The 15,791-nt window shown below is 24.6% G+C and overlaps 1 protein-coding gene and 1 long non-coding RNA gene across 2 annotated transcripts in view; one reads left to right on the forward strand and one right to left on the reverse strand.

Moving 5' to 3' along the window:
- dally (division abnormally delayed protein) overlaps window positions 1-15,791 on the forward strand; it is a 190,427-nt gene that overhangs the window by 152,867 nt on the left and 21,769 nt on the right. The gene's annotated exons all lie outside the window — the stretch shown is intronic.
- Window positions 25-5,487, reverse strand: LOC147813803 (uncharacterized). The gene is made up of 4 exons (XR_015432552.1): window positions 5,327-5,487; window positions 3,444-3,505; window positions 2,464-2,528; window positions 25-146 (listed from the first exon to the last, which is right to left on the reverse strand). It is a non-coding gene; the product is annotated as an uncharacterized LOC147813803 (long non-coding RNA).

The following is a 15,791-nucleotide window of genomic DNA, read 5'->3' on the forward strand; positions in this document are numbered from 1 at the left end:
TTTTAACAACAATAAAGCTTAAAATAAACCATGAAGGAGTTTTATTTCCTTGTAACAAATCAATACATCTGTATACACTATTTACATATGGACAAATATATTTTCTTTATCCCATTCCAGAAGCTTTATTTCAATGAGCCTTTTTCCTGCAAAAAATAAAGCAATTTATTTTACTATAGATATATTAAATGTTCACAGAAAAAAAAATATCATTGATTTAAATCAACTGATTTTTTAAAAGCCATGGATTAAGACAAGCTGATTATTTTTACAAAAAATTATTAATTTAATTATAAAAATATGATATTGAATTTAGTTAATAAATATGCATTCTTTAGGTTGCATTTAAAAAAAACAACTAAGATCTGATTTCAGAGATAATGATAGTATTTCACTAAGAAATAATAAAAGAGATATGTATGTAAATTATTATAGTCATACATCCCTTTAATGATTATACTTAAGAAAAGTATTGATTTAAAGAAATAGATTTGAAAAAAATCAATTACTTAAATAAACTTATCATTTAACTATTATAATTATAAATACTTTTTATACTATGTAACTAATAAAAACATTATTTATAGTATGTTTAATTCAAGTCTTTTTTTTTCCATTAATAAGGTTATTTACTAAGAAATGGTGAAAGGGATATGCAAGCAAATTATTATTTTTTAAAATAGATCAACTGCCAAACATATTAAAATTATTCACATTTCATTTTTTAATTATTTAAATGCAGTTCATATATATGTAGCTCATAGATATCAAGACTTATTCTACCCAAAGTAATTTAAAAAAGTTTTTTCAGCAATGCAATCTGATCTAAACTAATTTAATCTGCTTTAGATATCTAATTGAAAAATAGTATCACAAACTTTAACATTCATTAGCAAATTGAGAATGAAAAACATAATTATAATTCTATTTATTCAATTAGTTTTGTAATAATTAAATATTTTTAACCATCTTAGTTAGAAATGTTAACTATTGTAGCTATAATAATATTTTAAAGTAATGTTAAGTGTTATGAAAACAATTCATTCAATGTTTTGAATGGTAAACGTAGAAAAAAAAATTTTTTTTAAATGATTTTCTTAAACCCAACAATTTATTAACAATATTCATGTTATATTTAATTTTATTTAATGCGACATTATATTAATAACCAAATTGCTGGTACATTATACATTTATCAGTTAACTGTAAAAAAAATTAACAAAAAAGTATAATTTGCTCTAAATATAAATTTTTTAATTCCAGAAACAAAGCTTGAATAATTTTTTTAATTCTATTAATGAGCGATTCGTAACAGTTTGAGATTGATAATTAGGAAATGTTAATAGTACTTCTGTAACCAGTATCAATTATTTAATATTATTTCATACCAATATTTATTTAAAATCTGCAATTAAATTCGTGACATCCTTAATAAATTACTTTTAAGTGGAGTTTCAATTATTTTGAAAGGAAGGCAAAGTAAATATTGTGTCTTGGCATTTATATATATATATATATATATGTATATGTATATATATATATTACATCAGAAATACAAATCTTTTGATTATTCAAACTGATAGTTTTAGGAACTGCATTAGTATTTGTAGAATATGTGATGTTCTGAACACAGACATTGTCAGAAATCAGAGCAAAAAGCTAAAAAAACATGAGAATAAAGTTGTTTTTTTTTTCTTTATCAGGAATTCAGAAATTTCAGGACTATGAACTCGGATATTATTTAACTTATTAAATAAACTATTATGCTTAAATAAATGGAGAGAAAATTTATACTTTATTATTAAACTATTAGTATAAAAACTTACTTTTATTATATCTTTCCTTATAAATTTTGTATCTTTTTTATCAAATAATTATAATGCACCATATAAGAAAACACTTTTTAATTATCATTCATATAAAATATATATGATATATTGCCTTAAATATATAAAAATTTATATTATATTAATGGATTAAAAAATAATTATGTTCCATGAAATTTAATTACATACTAATATCATAAATTATACACATCTAAATAATAACATTAATTAAACAATATTGAAATATAGCATTTCTATATTACGGGCAAGCAAGGTAGAGAATCATTCTTTATGGTATCACTAAAATCAAATTTAAATGCTGAATGTTTATTTTGCTTGCTAAATAAAGCTGCATACTTAAATATTTAGTTCTTTCCTTTTTTATTAGATATTTTGTTAATATATTTAAAGAAAAGAGTGGATATTTTTAGTCGTTTATTGAAAATATTAATTAATAGTTAAAGGAATAGTTAATTGCTATGAAAGACCTTGAATTGGCTCGGTTAATTTCAATTGGCTTAAAATAATGTCCCACAAATTGTTTTAAAAAAACACAAAACCCCCAGTTTAAACAAAAAAAACTGGTTTCTTTTCAACCATATGGTAACCTAAGGTAAAATATAAATTTATTTCTTACCATCCTTTTTGTTGATTTTTAAATTTTGAGTTTTATCTTCATTGTTGATCTTCCATCCTGACTCCCTATGAAAGAAAAAAAAAACTATAATTAGAATATGATAGTTGTAAAATTAGTTAAAACAAAAACAACAAAATCGAAACATTAAAAAAAAAAAACTGTTTCTAAAATCATGTATGAAGATTAATGTAAATATTTTTATTTCAGTTATGGAATATGACAATAAGTTCATTGTTTATCATTTATCTTGTTTATACTCTAAGCATGTGGTGTGTTAGAGGAACTAAATGTGAATTGGTAAATTCAATAAAACTTAGCACGAGCTTGTAGGGGAATACTTTCAGCCTTTCAGCCCAAATTTAATGTGGACAAAGTTTTTAATTTTTTTCATGTATTTTTTTAAGTAAAAAATATTTGCTAAAATAATTGCTTTAATACGATTATTATATGCTGGTGAAACTTATGGAAAAATGAAATATTATATAATATTATCATTTCAAATAAAATAACGAAAAATATTTCGTTATTCATTCATAACTTTACGTAGTTATTTTAACTGTAAAAATAATTTCTTTTAAAATTTTGTTTTCTAACTAATTAAAAAAATAGAATGATAAAAAAATGTTATAACAGGCATGAAAACAGAGAAAACAAATACTAAAATATCGTAATGATATAAAATTGTCAGCACATCTTTTCACCTAATTTATACATTCATAAAGTGCATTTTTCATTTATTACGAAACCTTATTAAGAAATTATTAAATAAGAATATTGCAAAAATATAAATATAAAAGCTTATATGAGTAATAAAAACACTTGTTATTAATAAAGACTGTGTTAGAGAAATACATAAAGTGAACTTAATTTTGATAAGCACAATAATTATTAATTAAAAAAATCAAAATTCTTTTGCAAATCAAAAATATGTGATTTAATTGAAAAAAATATTAATATTTAATGTTTCACTATGTTCTTACCTTATTTTGCTGTTGATGGCTGTTGATCGCTGGATTAGCATTTCTTGGATCGTTCGCCCTGTCTTTCCATAAAAGAAAAGGAATAAATTAGAGTATGATCGTCATAAAAACAGTTAAAAATCAACAAAATCAAAACTGTTTCTAACTAATTATATTTTATAATTTTTGTTAAAAACAATTTTTTGATTTAAATGAAATTAATTTTGATTTAAAGGAAAGAGAAGGATCATATATTAAAATTACAGCGAATATTTATATTTTTGGTAACTGACGATAAGTTGAATGTTTACCAAATTTTACCTTACCAAATTTTCTCTTAAAATTTTTTTGATTCTAATTTAGAAAAAGAACTAGTCTTTTAGCCAATTAGAATTAAAATAAATAGATAAATTAGAATTAAAATAAATAGACAAATTCTAAATAAAGCTTTTGTTAGTTAGGGCTCCCTCTCAATTTTAAAAATAAAATTTCCTGAATTTTTGAGGAATAGTTTCCAACAATTTTTAGATTATATATTTCCACTACACAGTTATCATCATAAATTTTAATTAAACAGTTAATAAAAATTCTTTTTTGTAGAAAATGTATACACTTTCTTAAACACAAAATTGTCAAAGGTGAAGGCTGAACAGGTATATTTTAAAATTAACAACCATTTAAAAACTCAAAATAGTAAATTAAGAAGAAGATAAATTACATGAGATAAATTATAGATTTTGCACAATAACTGGAAAAAAAGAATTAGTAATCGTCTTTATAGCATTGAGGACCAACAATATTTAATACAAAAAGCTTTATTTCATGAAAAAAAATATTATACAGAAAATATTATTATACTTATGAATAAATTTTAAAAATAATAACCATGAAATAATATTCTAATTTCTATTCAAAAAAATTGAACGTAATTTTAAATTAAATTTGCTTTATAACAAATTCAGTTTTACAACATAATAATTTTATAACGAATTAATTCATTTTAAAACAAATTTAATCGTAAAATTAAACTTAATATAAAGATTTGAAATGTTCTTATACCTCTACAGCAATTCATTAAATGCAAAAGAAGTATAAAAACAACAAAATAAAAATTAGAAATACTGTCCTTCTATTTAATATGTCATTTTGTTATTTATTTATTTAGAACAAAGAATATATTATATTGAGTATCAAAACAAATATTTAAATTGTTTAAAAATATATTCTGAAAATACTCAAAAAAACTTTAAAAGTGGAAGTGTTTAGTGGAACAATTTTTACATGTTTACCAACGTTATTATTATTTTTTTTAATTTAAAAAAGTCAAAGCAGAAAAATATCAAAATTAAAGTATAATTTAAATATAAAGTAACTAATTAGAGATGAGAAAATTTAAACTCTTACTATTTATTTATTTATTTTATGGTGGTTCAAAAAATATTTCTTCTTATATCTAATCAAAATTATTATTTGAAACAATAAGTGACACCCGCGGTTTAGATAATTCAAATAATGTTTTTTAACAATCGTTCAGAGAAAAAATATGGCTACCGAAATGAAGTAAATTATTAAATTAATCAATGCTTCCGAAAAATGAAAGAAGCATTTTTAATTAATGCATAAGAAATCATAAATTTTTCTTTTATTAGATAGAGTTAATTGAACTTTTATTTATTAAAAAAATCGTCTAATTCATTTTAAAACTAAACTAGCAGCTTAAACTAAACAACAGGAAAGCATAAGATAAAATAGCCAACTGAAGTATTATAGTTATAAAACATAATTTCTAAAAACTTAGCAAATAAAATCAAAGCGAATTAAACTAATTTTAAAAAGCTATTTAATAAATAAGTTAAAAAAAATTTTAAATTACATGAACTAAAGAGAAAAAACTTGTTACTTACTTGCTCTCAAGTGGCGCCATTTCTATTTTTCGAAGAAAGAAGAAAACTAGGGGCTACGTTTATCTCCTTCTTTTTACACCCTTTTCGCCAAATGAATCTTTTAGCTTGTTCTATACAAGTAATCAACGACCACCTACTGAGCAGCTTTTCCGTACTTGAAAGGAATGTTTCTTAGAATTGGGGGTAGGGGACTAAATGTGCTTCCCCACATTCTTTTTAGTTCAAGGACTTCAAACATACTTATCTGGTGATTTCAAACAGTAATGAATATCTATTTTGAATTCTTAAAGACAATTTCTGGTCCTCATAATAAAAAATTAATCTGCACTAAAATATTTTATTAACTATTAGCGATAAGCAAGCTTACTAAATTAAAAAATTATTGAAGTCAAAATTCATTTGAGTACTTTTCGTAAGAAAAATTTTTAATACATATAAACTCGGAAATAATGCTTACATATATATTTTGATTTGCGGAGTAGTAAATTATAATATCGTTTCTTTATAATGAACAGTAAAGATTCCATAATTAAGGACGTTTAAGTAAATAAACCATTTTTTAGGTTTCATCAGCTTTTTAACAATTTTAGTACATAAAAACACGTTCTACTTTTATGAAATATTTTTTATAAATAATTAAATAACTTTAATTGGGCAAATTTATTTACATTAGCAAACTGGCTGTGTAAAATATAATATTAGCACTACAAAATTATAAATTTTTAAAAAAATATATATATATTTTCGTCTAAAAGTCTTTATAAATCACTCCCCGAGTTAAGAATTTTTTTGTTTTTGTTTATGAATGAATGCATGACGACTGGTTTTTTTTATATCATTCAATTACATTACTAAAAAATAATTATATTTTTGGTTGAAAGCTAATGATCAGAAAGATTTAAAATCCTAAATAACCAACTGCAACAAATTCATTACCTTGGATACTTAAAGCAAAAATTTGAGGTTACTTTATTTTTCTACTAAATACTTACTTCTTTTAACTATCTTTATAAGGATAATGATGTTCTTTTAACTTTCTTGCAGATGATATTCATACGATGAAATTCTATTTAGCTATGCATATTTATACTTTCTATGGCATTAAAATTCAGGATTTTTAAATTCTTTAACATAAAAATCGTAACTTTAACTTTAAAACTTTAGTTTATTTACGTTTAAGCAACAACATTGATTTTAGAAATCCATTATTAGTTTTCAAACAGTTTTATTTAGTTTATATTTTAAATTTATACTTTGAAACACACTTATATACACGCAGTTTATATTTCAAAACATGCATCGAAATTTTTTGAAGTAACATCAGTTTTTATTTTGCTATTATTTGCATAGCTATAACACATGAAAAACGTTATTTTTTATTTTATCATTTGAAACTTTAAATATTTCATTAAATGCATAGTTAAAAATTACCTGTCTATTTTTTGTTTAAAAATCATTTCATTTATACAAAAATAAAAAATAGCAGGCTTTACCCTTTTCTTACTCCGCTCACTCCCGTAATTGCTTATCGTTCATTCATCATTGATTTTTTTTCTTTATATATACTTCCTTAAGCTGCAATATTTTTCACTTTTCGCAAAACACATAACATTTTATTTTCAAAATATACAAGTATTGCAGCTTTATGTAAGAACATTTTGCTAAGCATAATGAAATAAAGGATTTAATAAATTTGAAAAATAATTATCTGTACTTGAAAGAAAAAAAAAACTTAAGGAATTTAGATTGTGTAACTCAACTGGAAAAAAAAATGAGAAGTAATACTACTCGTTAACAAGACTTATTGAAGTTTAAACAGGGAACGGTTTTAGCGTTATTTATTAAGTTTATTGTTTTTAAAAATGTCAATATAATTATTAAGAGTGATATTAGGCAACAAACAAATCTCTCTCTCTGGCTGTCTTTCGCTACTTTTTATTGACAACAACTTGAGCGCATGTTTATAAAATAAATTTTTTATGACAATGGATAAATAGTCAATGGTCAATATTTAAAGCAAAAAAACTTAAAGAAAGATATAACGAATGGGTATTTAAATTTTCAATTGCTTTCAAACATATTGGAATTTCAAAACAAAATTCTTGTTAAGTTTACACATAAATCCGCCCTTTCAGCAAATTAAATTTTAACCAAGTTACCTTTCAGCCAACTACGCGAAGAAAAAGTTTTTCTTAAATTACCGCATTCTATGATAATAACATTTTTTCAAAACAAAACCATAGCTCTGTTAATAAAACCAAGTATTTAAACCACTTATTTGGTAATTTTTTTGTTAAAATGATAGCAGTTAACCGGATACTCTAGCTTTCAAAATTATAGCTCTTTTAACCTCACATTTAGTAAAAAATATAAAACTGAATAGTAAATTTTTCTGAACAAATGGTTTTTATACAGTGCTCTAAACTATCATGGTAAAATTATAAAATTTTACCACGTTTTTCGCATTTCAACTCATATTATAAAATCTAAATTTTTTATTACTTTACCGAAAACATTACTAAACCACTTCGTTAAAAAATACTGAGCTTTTTGGTTTTTCCCTATAGCCGGAAATAAAGTAAGTTTTACAATATTTTGGTAGTTTTGATTAAATTTTCTTTTCTAGCAAACATATCAACCAATCGCAGTATTTTTTTATTAACAATTAGTGATTTTTAAGTTAACAATCAAAATCGAAATTTTCTCTACAACTCATCATGAGAACAATCACGTGAAAAGAAAAAGAAGAAGAAAAAAGGTGCGTAAAAGGCAATAATAAAATTGCAATTAATTTTCGCACATATTTGAATACCGGTATTAATTTCAAGATCAAAATTAGCCTTTACAGAGCGCACAATTTCTAATTAGTATTTGCATTTCTGTGTTCTACAAAGCAGCCAGTACAGTATTTTTTTACACCAGATTTTGCAGATAACAATTTCCAAACTAATTATAGAATAGTCATTTTCATTTTCATCGCACTCTCTGTTCATTTTTCTGTAATCCTTTGTAATTTTATTTTATAACTGTTGTTGAACAGCCAACCCGAATTTGATCTCATGGTTACCAGTGTTCAACTTTATATCATTGTAATTTTGAATCTAAACCAAGAAATAAGAGAACTCCTGTACAAAAGTATCGGGAACGAATTGCCTTCGTGGAGAACTTTTTCATGGTGAGATAAACCACGAAAACCTCCCGTGATTAGCAAGACGAAGATGGGACTCTAATAATCCACGATGCGTCTATCACTTGGAATATTTTATGTCAGCCGGGTACGAAATTCGTATCAACCAGCAATTCTTAAGATTCAAATCCTCAAAACTCATTAGTTGGCTAGCGTTCCTTCCCCTGAGCCTCCACCGCTTATCCTTCGTAATTTGAAACTTCTAAATCTTATACTTTTTGTACAGCAAAGCAAAATGTAAAGTTAAAATAAACACCCAAAAATAGCGGAGGGGACTTCGCTCCTTAGGACTTTTTTATTCAGAGGGAAATGTATTATAGTAAATATTTCTTTCAGGATTCGGCTCAATAATTTAGTAGTTTTCCTGCCACTGTTTATGAATTTTTTCATATAAAAATTAAATAAAAATACAATATATTGATAATTTTTTGCAGAATATTTTTCTAATTAAAAAGATGAAATCCAGTTTAGAAGTATCTGAGTTAACTCCTCAAAGTAAATATACTAAAAAATAGACATTTAAGTGCATGAATTATAAAAGATCCAACATTTTACGCATTTGTGTCTAATTGAATAGTACTAATTTTTGAAGTTGCGAAATAAGAAGACTTAACAATTTTATTACCATTAATTTTCTTCCTTTTTTTAATAATTTATTAACAGTGTCTAACTTGTGCTTGAAAAAAAATATTAAACATTTCTTTAATTAGTAAAACAAATTCTAACAAGAAATTTTAAAATAATCCTACTTAAAAGTTATTATTATAATGGGGAAAAAAATACTATGATGCTTCTTCAGAGTTTCATAACAGTTAAACTTCTGTTTGCGCATTTGTTTAAGAAATATAATGTGCTTACGTTGTAAAAAAATCAAGTTATTCAAGAAATATCGCAGTGATGCATGAACACGAAGCTTATTACAAATTTATCAGATAAATTACTCAAATTTTTGAGGGTTCAAAGAATCTAATTTCTTGTTTTTTAATGTTCTTTTTTTACCTGCACAAAAATATATATGTGTTTATATTTGAAGCATTTAAAGAAACTTGATTAATTTGTATCATGGCGTACTATAAACGTACTATATTATCTCAATAGTTGTGAAAGACTCAAATAGTCGTTCACCATGATTTAAATAATTTACAAACTTTCGACTGCTTAGATAAAGAGATGAAAGATAAAGAAAAGAACGAAAAATGATGTTGTGTAGTCTGAACATTTTAGCCAATTTAATAAATGAAATACGGTTAGAAGTTTCCCCCTTAACTCATAAAAATTAGGACATTAAAAAATTAAAATGTATGAATTACAAAAGATCTAACTTTTATTGCATTTGTGTCCAGATGAGAGAAAAATTTGATTTTACTAATTTATGAAGATGCGAAATAAGAAGATTTAACAATTTCGTTACCGTTAATTTTTCGTTTATAGTTTTCTTTTTATATTTTAGCTTTCTTTATTAGTGCACGAACCACGAGATATAGCTAATTAAGTAAGCTACCGATTTATTATATCAATTGTTAAAATTAAGGAAGGTTGAAACTGATTTCTCGCTTTATAATGTTTTTTTTCCTACAAACAAATATATCTGCTTATAATTTTAAAACACATGAATGAGAATGAATTTGATTTATTTGAATCATTTACAAACTCTTGACTGTTCAGATACAAGGGGTTTAAAAATCCAAAAAAGTGCAAAAAATTATGATGCTTAGTTGTACCCATAAATCATAAAAAGCGAGACTCTCTCCATTTTTAACAAGTTATATTACTAATCAAATAAGACTTTAATATTGAATCAAAAAATATTTTTAAAAAGTTAGAGTTTATTTATGTATTTATTTTTTATTTACTTTTACAATTTCCCATATCCGGTTGAAAGATTTTTGTTAGATGCATAAGAAATAGAATTTTGATCTGTAAAAGATTTTTACTGTGTATTGCTTTTCGCAATCTATGAAATATGAGAATTTTGCGTTTTTCTGTTATACATTTGCTTATTTATTTTTTTAGAAAAAATAAATAGTTCAATTAAAAGCTTATTGCAAACAATTGAAAACAAAATTGGTTTTATGAAAATGTTAAATAATAATAATCATCAGCAATATAAGGAAATAAATAAAAACTGAAATTTTAGTGAAGAAAAAAAAAAAATTGGAAAAGTCTAAAGTTCCTCAAGAACTCTGACCCCCAACAGGGTGGGATGCGAGAAGCGCATAACCGGACGTCGTTAACTTCTCAATTTACCATACACTAACAAAGAGAGGAAATACTCGTCCCCCTCAAAGCAAACTGTAACTAATTCTAAAATAAAGGTCTTTACTTCTTTTTGCAACAAATATTTTAATATCATGAAGGGCACACAAATACACTTACAAACTCCTTTTTATTCCTGAAATTCTATTGCATAAAATTAATTGACCATTAAAATTCTTATGATTCTCTTTTTGATATAGACTTTACATTTAATATATACAGTAAAAAATCGCTAGTTCTTACCACGTACAAAAGTGCTTGCATTACAAACTACTAATTTTAGTGCAATAATTACCAATAATACAAATTATTATAATTTTATCGAAAACTATTTAAAACAGCACTAATTCGAGGAATTAATTATCATGATGGGTCGTGTAAAGAAGGGACAGTGAGTAAACTTTGTTTTTACGAAAATAATTCAAAATAATATTTTCATTTAATATCTGTCATAGTAGCGTAAAGATTAAAGTGTTAAAATTCTGAGTAGGAAACTAAACTCCTTTAATTTTCTATTAAGATATGTATACTGAACTGCTCTAAATTGATTTTATGGGGATATTTATTTGAGCTAAGTCAAATAAAGAATAAATAAATTAATGCGGCAAAAGAATTACGCAGCGTAAATTACTCAACGTTATGTTGAATTACAAGTTCTTCAAAATAAATATTCTACAAAAAATATGCATATCAAATAAATTTTTTTTTTTTTACAAAATAAAGAGTAAAAATTTAACTTAACTATGTCGTATTTGTTAAACTTCTTTATTCTTACTATAATTGCGAAATTTATTATATTTAACTGTAAATAAACTAAGAATAAGTTACTAGATATCAGATATTATTTATATAAAATTTTATTGAAAGATTGGTTTGAACTGTTTTCTAAAAACAGAATCAATTCAAAAAAAGATTACTAAAATAAAAAATTAAAAAAAAGTATGTGTTATTAAGAGAAAGAAATATACTATACAATTACAATTTTATTCGTTAATAAAATGATTAATGGAAGTTACAGAATACTATTTGTTTAATAACATGAGAGAATTGTAATTGCACTATTCCAATCACTGGATACCCATTAATCATTTGTTTTTCTTGGATAGATTTTTTTAAGGTCGTCATTAATTACAGAAGGTGTCTAAATTAATTTTTGTCCTTTTGTCAGTCAATGGGCTAAATTGATTTTTAATTCCAGCCAATATACGTTTCGCAGAAAATTCTTTTCTTTCTTCAGTATTAATATTTATATAATAATTGCTGCCAAAAAGAAGAACAATAGTTGTGCATAAGTTAATTATAAAACGAATATAAAATTGCTTTAAAGTAATTTAATGTAACACTATTAAAATTACCCTCTGGTGAAAGTAAAAAGAAAAAGGTCAGTCTGTAAAACAATGAATTCCAAGAATTTCAAAAATTATCTTCTTTATTTTTAATTATATCATTTCGAGATGCTTTTTGATTTTCGAGATGCTATCATGATTTTTTTCATGACTCTTAGAATTCTTTACTTAAGATAATAGTGTTGAAGTTAATCTAATCGATTAAATTGGTCTAATCGAAAAGTGCGAACGCATGAGAACCTAGAATAATAGCATTAACACTGACCATTCCTGAAAATTCTTTTTATATGAAGTTGGAAAAATAAACTGCATTGTTAAATTAACGTGAAACGAGCAGATATTAATAAATTTCCTTCTCTGTCAGAAAACTGAATAAATTTCCTTCTCTGTCAGAAAACTGAAAAGGTCACTGATACCGCCACTGTTTTGGGGTTTTCAACTTAACGTTACATTTTATCAAACACTGTTTGATTTAGAAACTTCAAATTACGTTAATATGTAGGAAATTGAACGGAGATTACAATGGAATTAAAAAATAATTCTAAAATTAAGTCAAGATTATTTTTACTCTTATACTTGTTAGAAAAATAACATGCGGGCCGCTCTGTGACCGCAAGAATTCAGCTGCGGAAGTTAAATTTGGTATGCTGAAAGAGCCAAATTTGTTTTTAACCGTAACATAGAGTCTTTATTTCCTTTTAGAAACTCTTATTTGTTTGAAAGTTATTACAATTTAAAAGTTTTTTTTTCATTTTTTCTTTAACTAATAATTATTTATTGATTGTTGTGGAAAAAGTTTTCATTTACGCGATTTTCATAATATCCCTCTTGACTTAATATTAAAAATAATGAAAATAAAGAAAAAAATATTATATAGAAAAAGGCTAGGTGTTGCCAAATATAAAACTTCGACATTTTATACCGACATTTGAAAATATGTGTAGAATAAAGAGAAATAAGAATTGTTTCTTATATGATCGGTTAACAAGAAAAAATTACTTCTAATTTATAAATTCTTTTCATTGTGTCGCACACTCTGCCTTTCTAAAATGTAATTTTTTTAAGCGCAGTTATTTATCATTCAAATCCAGCTATCCTTTTTATTTTGTCAAAATTAACAAGTTAATATAATGAACTTAAATAATAGTATAATAATTTTACATTAAGCAAATAATTTTTAATCGACTTTTCAGGAAAAAAAAACTGTTAAGAACATTGTTAAGAACAGTTTGTGCCAAATACCGCTAGTTCTGAGAGAATAAAAAAACGAATTTGCGCGCGGGCATAAACTGCTTTTTCCATAGAACATCTTCAATGCGTAATAACTCTCGGCGAGACCGTTTTTCCTTCTTCTTCATTTGTCAAAACTTAGGAATCCTTAAAATGCAACTGCTGGCAATCCAATCGTAATTTTTACTTAAAAAAGTGGAAGAAAACAATTTGTACTTGATCTTCAATTATTTCAAACTTGATGAATGAGATTCAACTACAGGGATTATCGAGCGTAGCGAACAGGTGACGGTGCCTCCATGTAGAAAACAAGGATACATAAAAATAAATTGTGTCGAACAACTATTATCAGTAAGCGTATGATTAATATTTAAAATTGTCTCTAAAAAAGGACTGTAGAAGCTGATCAATTGATAAAAATTTATCTGCTGCAGTCAAGGTATAAATTATCGTCACTATCTGAAAAACATTTAATATATTTAAATATTAGCATGTTTACGAATTATGACCTGTTTTTGAATTTTTTTTAAATTAACGTCAAACTTTAACCGGATTTCAATAAATTAGTTCAAAAAGAACTGCACTCTTTAAAAAGGAGGTATGAAAATGATTCATTGGATTCGTTTTGTACTATGAAAATTGCCAAGTCGATTCGGCAGCATGAAATACTATTTCATTTTTCACCAGTTTATGGTTAAAAGAGCTCCACTTAGTTCTAATTACATAATCATTCAATTTCGTCTAAATAGTTATGCCTTTTCTGAAATATTGATTTGCAAATTTACCGTAAATTTAAAACTATACCTACAGTTTAATGGGACAAACAGATAAAATTTCGGTTCTCTTACCGTTATTTTAATATTTCAGCCATATTTCTGTTATTAGTTCCTAAGATTTAAAACATAGCACAATTTTAAAATTTGTTAACCCAAAACCCCTTGTGAGAAAAAAACAATGTTTTTAATTCATGTATAGGAAACATTTTGCAAATGACATTTGAAAATGATTAAATGTATGTTTATTATTTTGTATTGTTATGTTTCTTTCATTTTTCTACAACTAGGGAACATTACTGGAAAATGAGTAATTTTTCACACAATGCATTTTTATTTAAATCTTATATCGACTTCGTAGAAGAAAAAATCGGTGACTTTTTTTCAATCCTGCTGTAACTTTTGTATTTTTTCCAGCTTTAAATACAATGCTATTTTTATTAACACTTGAATTGAAGTATGTGACGAATGTAGTGTAAAGAAAGATTGAAACAGAGAAATTTAATGTTTAATTTTGTCTAATTTGCTATTTAAAGAATTTAGTTTCAAAATAAAACTCAATAACGCAATTATGGTTTTAAATAACTACTCCGCTATTTAATTGGTTAAGGCAATATGCAGTAGAACATATGAAGTAGTAATATGCAGTTTTTTTATTTATGTCACATTTTATGCTAGAATAAATACTGCAGACCCTTGCCACACATGAATGATAAATTTGCTTGACTATAGTAAGCAGAAGGGAGAGGGGGGGGGATATTGTCGCCGCAGTGTCCTCAATTGGTTATGCCTGGACAAAAGCCGTACCGACTGTCATTCTGAGTGAATTGGCGAAATTCTATCAAAGTTAAAAGAAAGGCAACCCTACAAGACCCTACACTTTATATTTTCCGCCATCTATCCGCAGGACTCGAAAACACGTCTAAAGTAAAAAATAAAAAACAGCGCCATCTATGTATTGCATTCAAAACAGTTTTTTTTCCTTAATGTATATAAACTATTTTAAAAATAAATTAATGCTGCATGAAAAAATATTTTTGTAATGCAAATAAAAAATAAATATAATTAACGTTTTGAAAGTATAATTTTAATTTTTATTTATATTCTGTATTATAAGTTTTTAAAAAAAATTATTTGCTTAATATTTTGAAGTTTAATTAATAAAAATATCCAAATGTATTTTTATTACTTAAAAACGTATATTTAAGAATAAAATTTCCTAAACAATTATTATTTTCAAGTATTGCTTAAAAGTTTAGGGGAAAAAAAGTTATATACTTTATTAGACTAGACATTTGCTATAAACAGTCAGAAAATTTAAACACGATTTTTTTAAAATTCAAAATTCTTAAGACCATTTAAACTATTTTGAATCCAGTTTTTAAGAAGTAATTGATTAAACTAAGATATTAAATTTGAAATGAACATTAAAATAAAAATAAAATAAAAAACAATTTATATAAATAAAACGTTTACTATTATAAATGGTATACATTCATTATTACAAAACACTTAAATTGTAATAAAAGTTAGTAAATTAATGTAATAAAAAAGCCCATCTCATTAAAAATCCTTGCTCTAAATTCAAGATATTTATAATTTCTAGGAGGATTTAAGCAATTTACAATATTTTTTTATTCATTTATTTTCTATAAATAGATTTTTTTATTTAC

The sequence above is a fragment of the Parasteatoda tepidariorum genome, chromosome 3, assembly GCF_982258835.1.
Source record: "Parasteatoda tepidariorum strain Cologne lab strain chromosome 3, Ptep-v5.0, whole genome shotgun sequence".
Taxonomy (NCBI): Eukaryota; Metazoa; Arthropoda; class Arachnida; order Araneae; family Theridiidae; genus Parasteatoda; species Parasteatoda tepidariorum.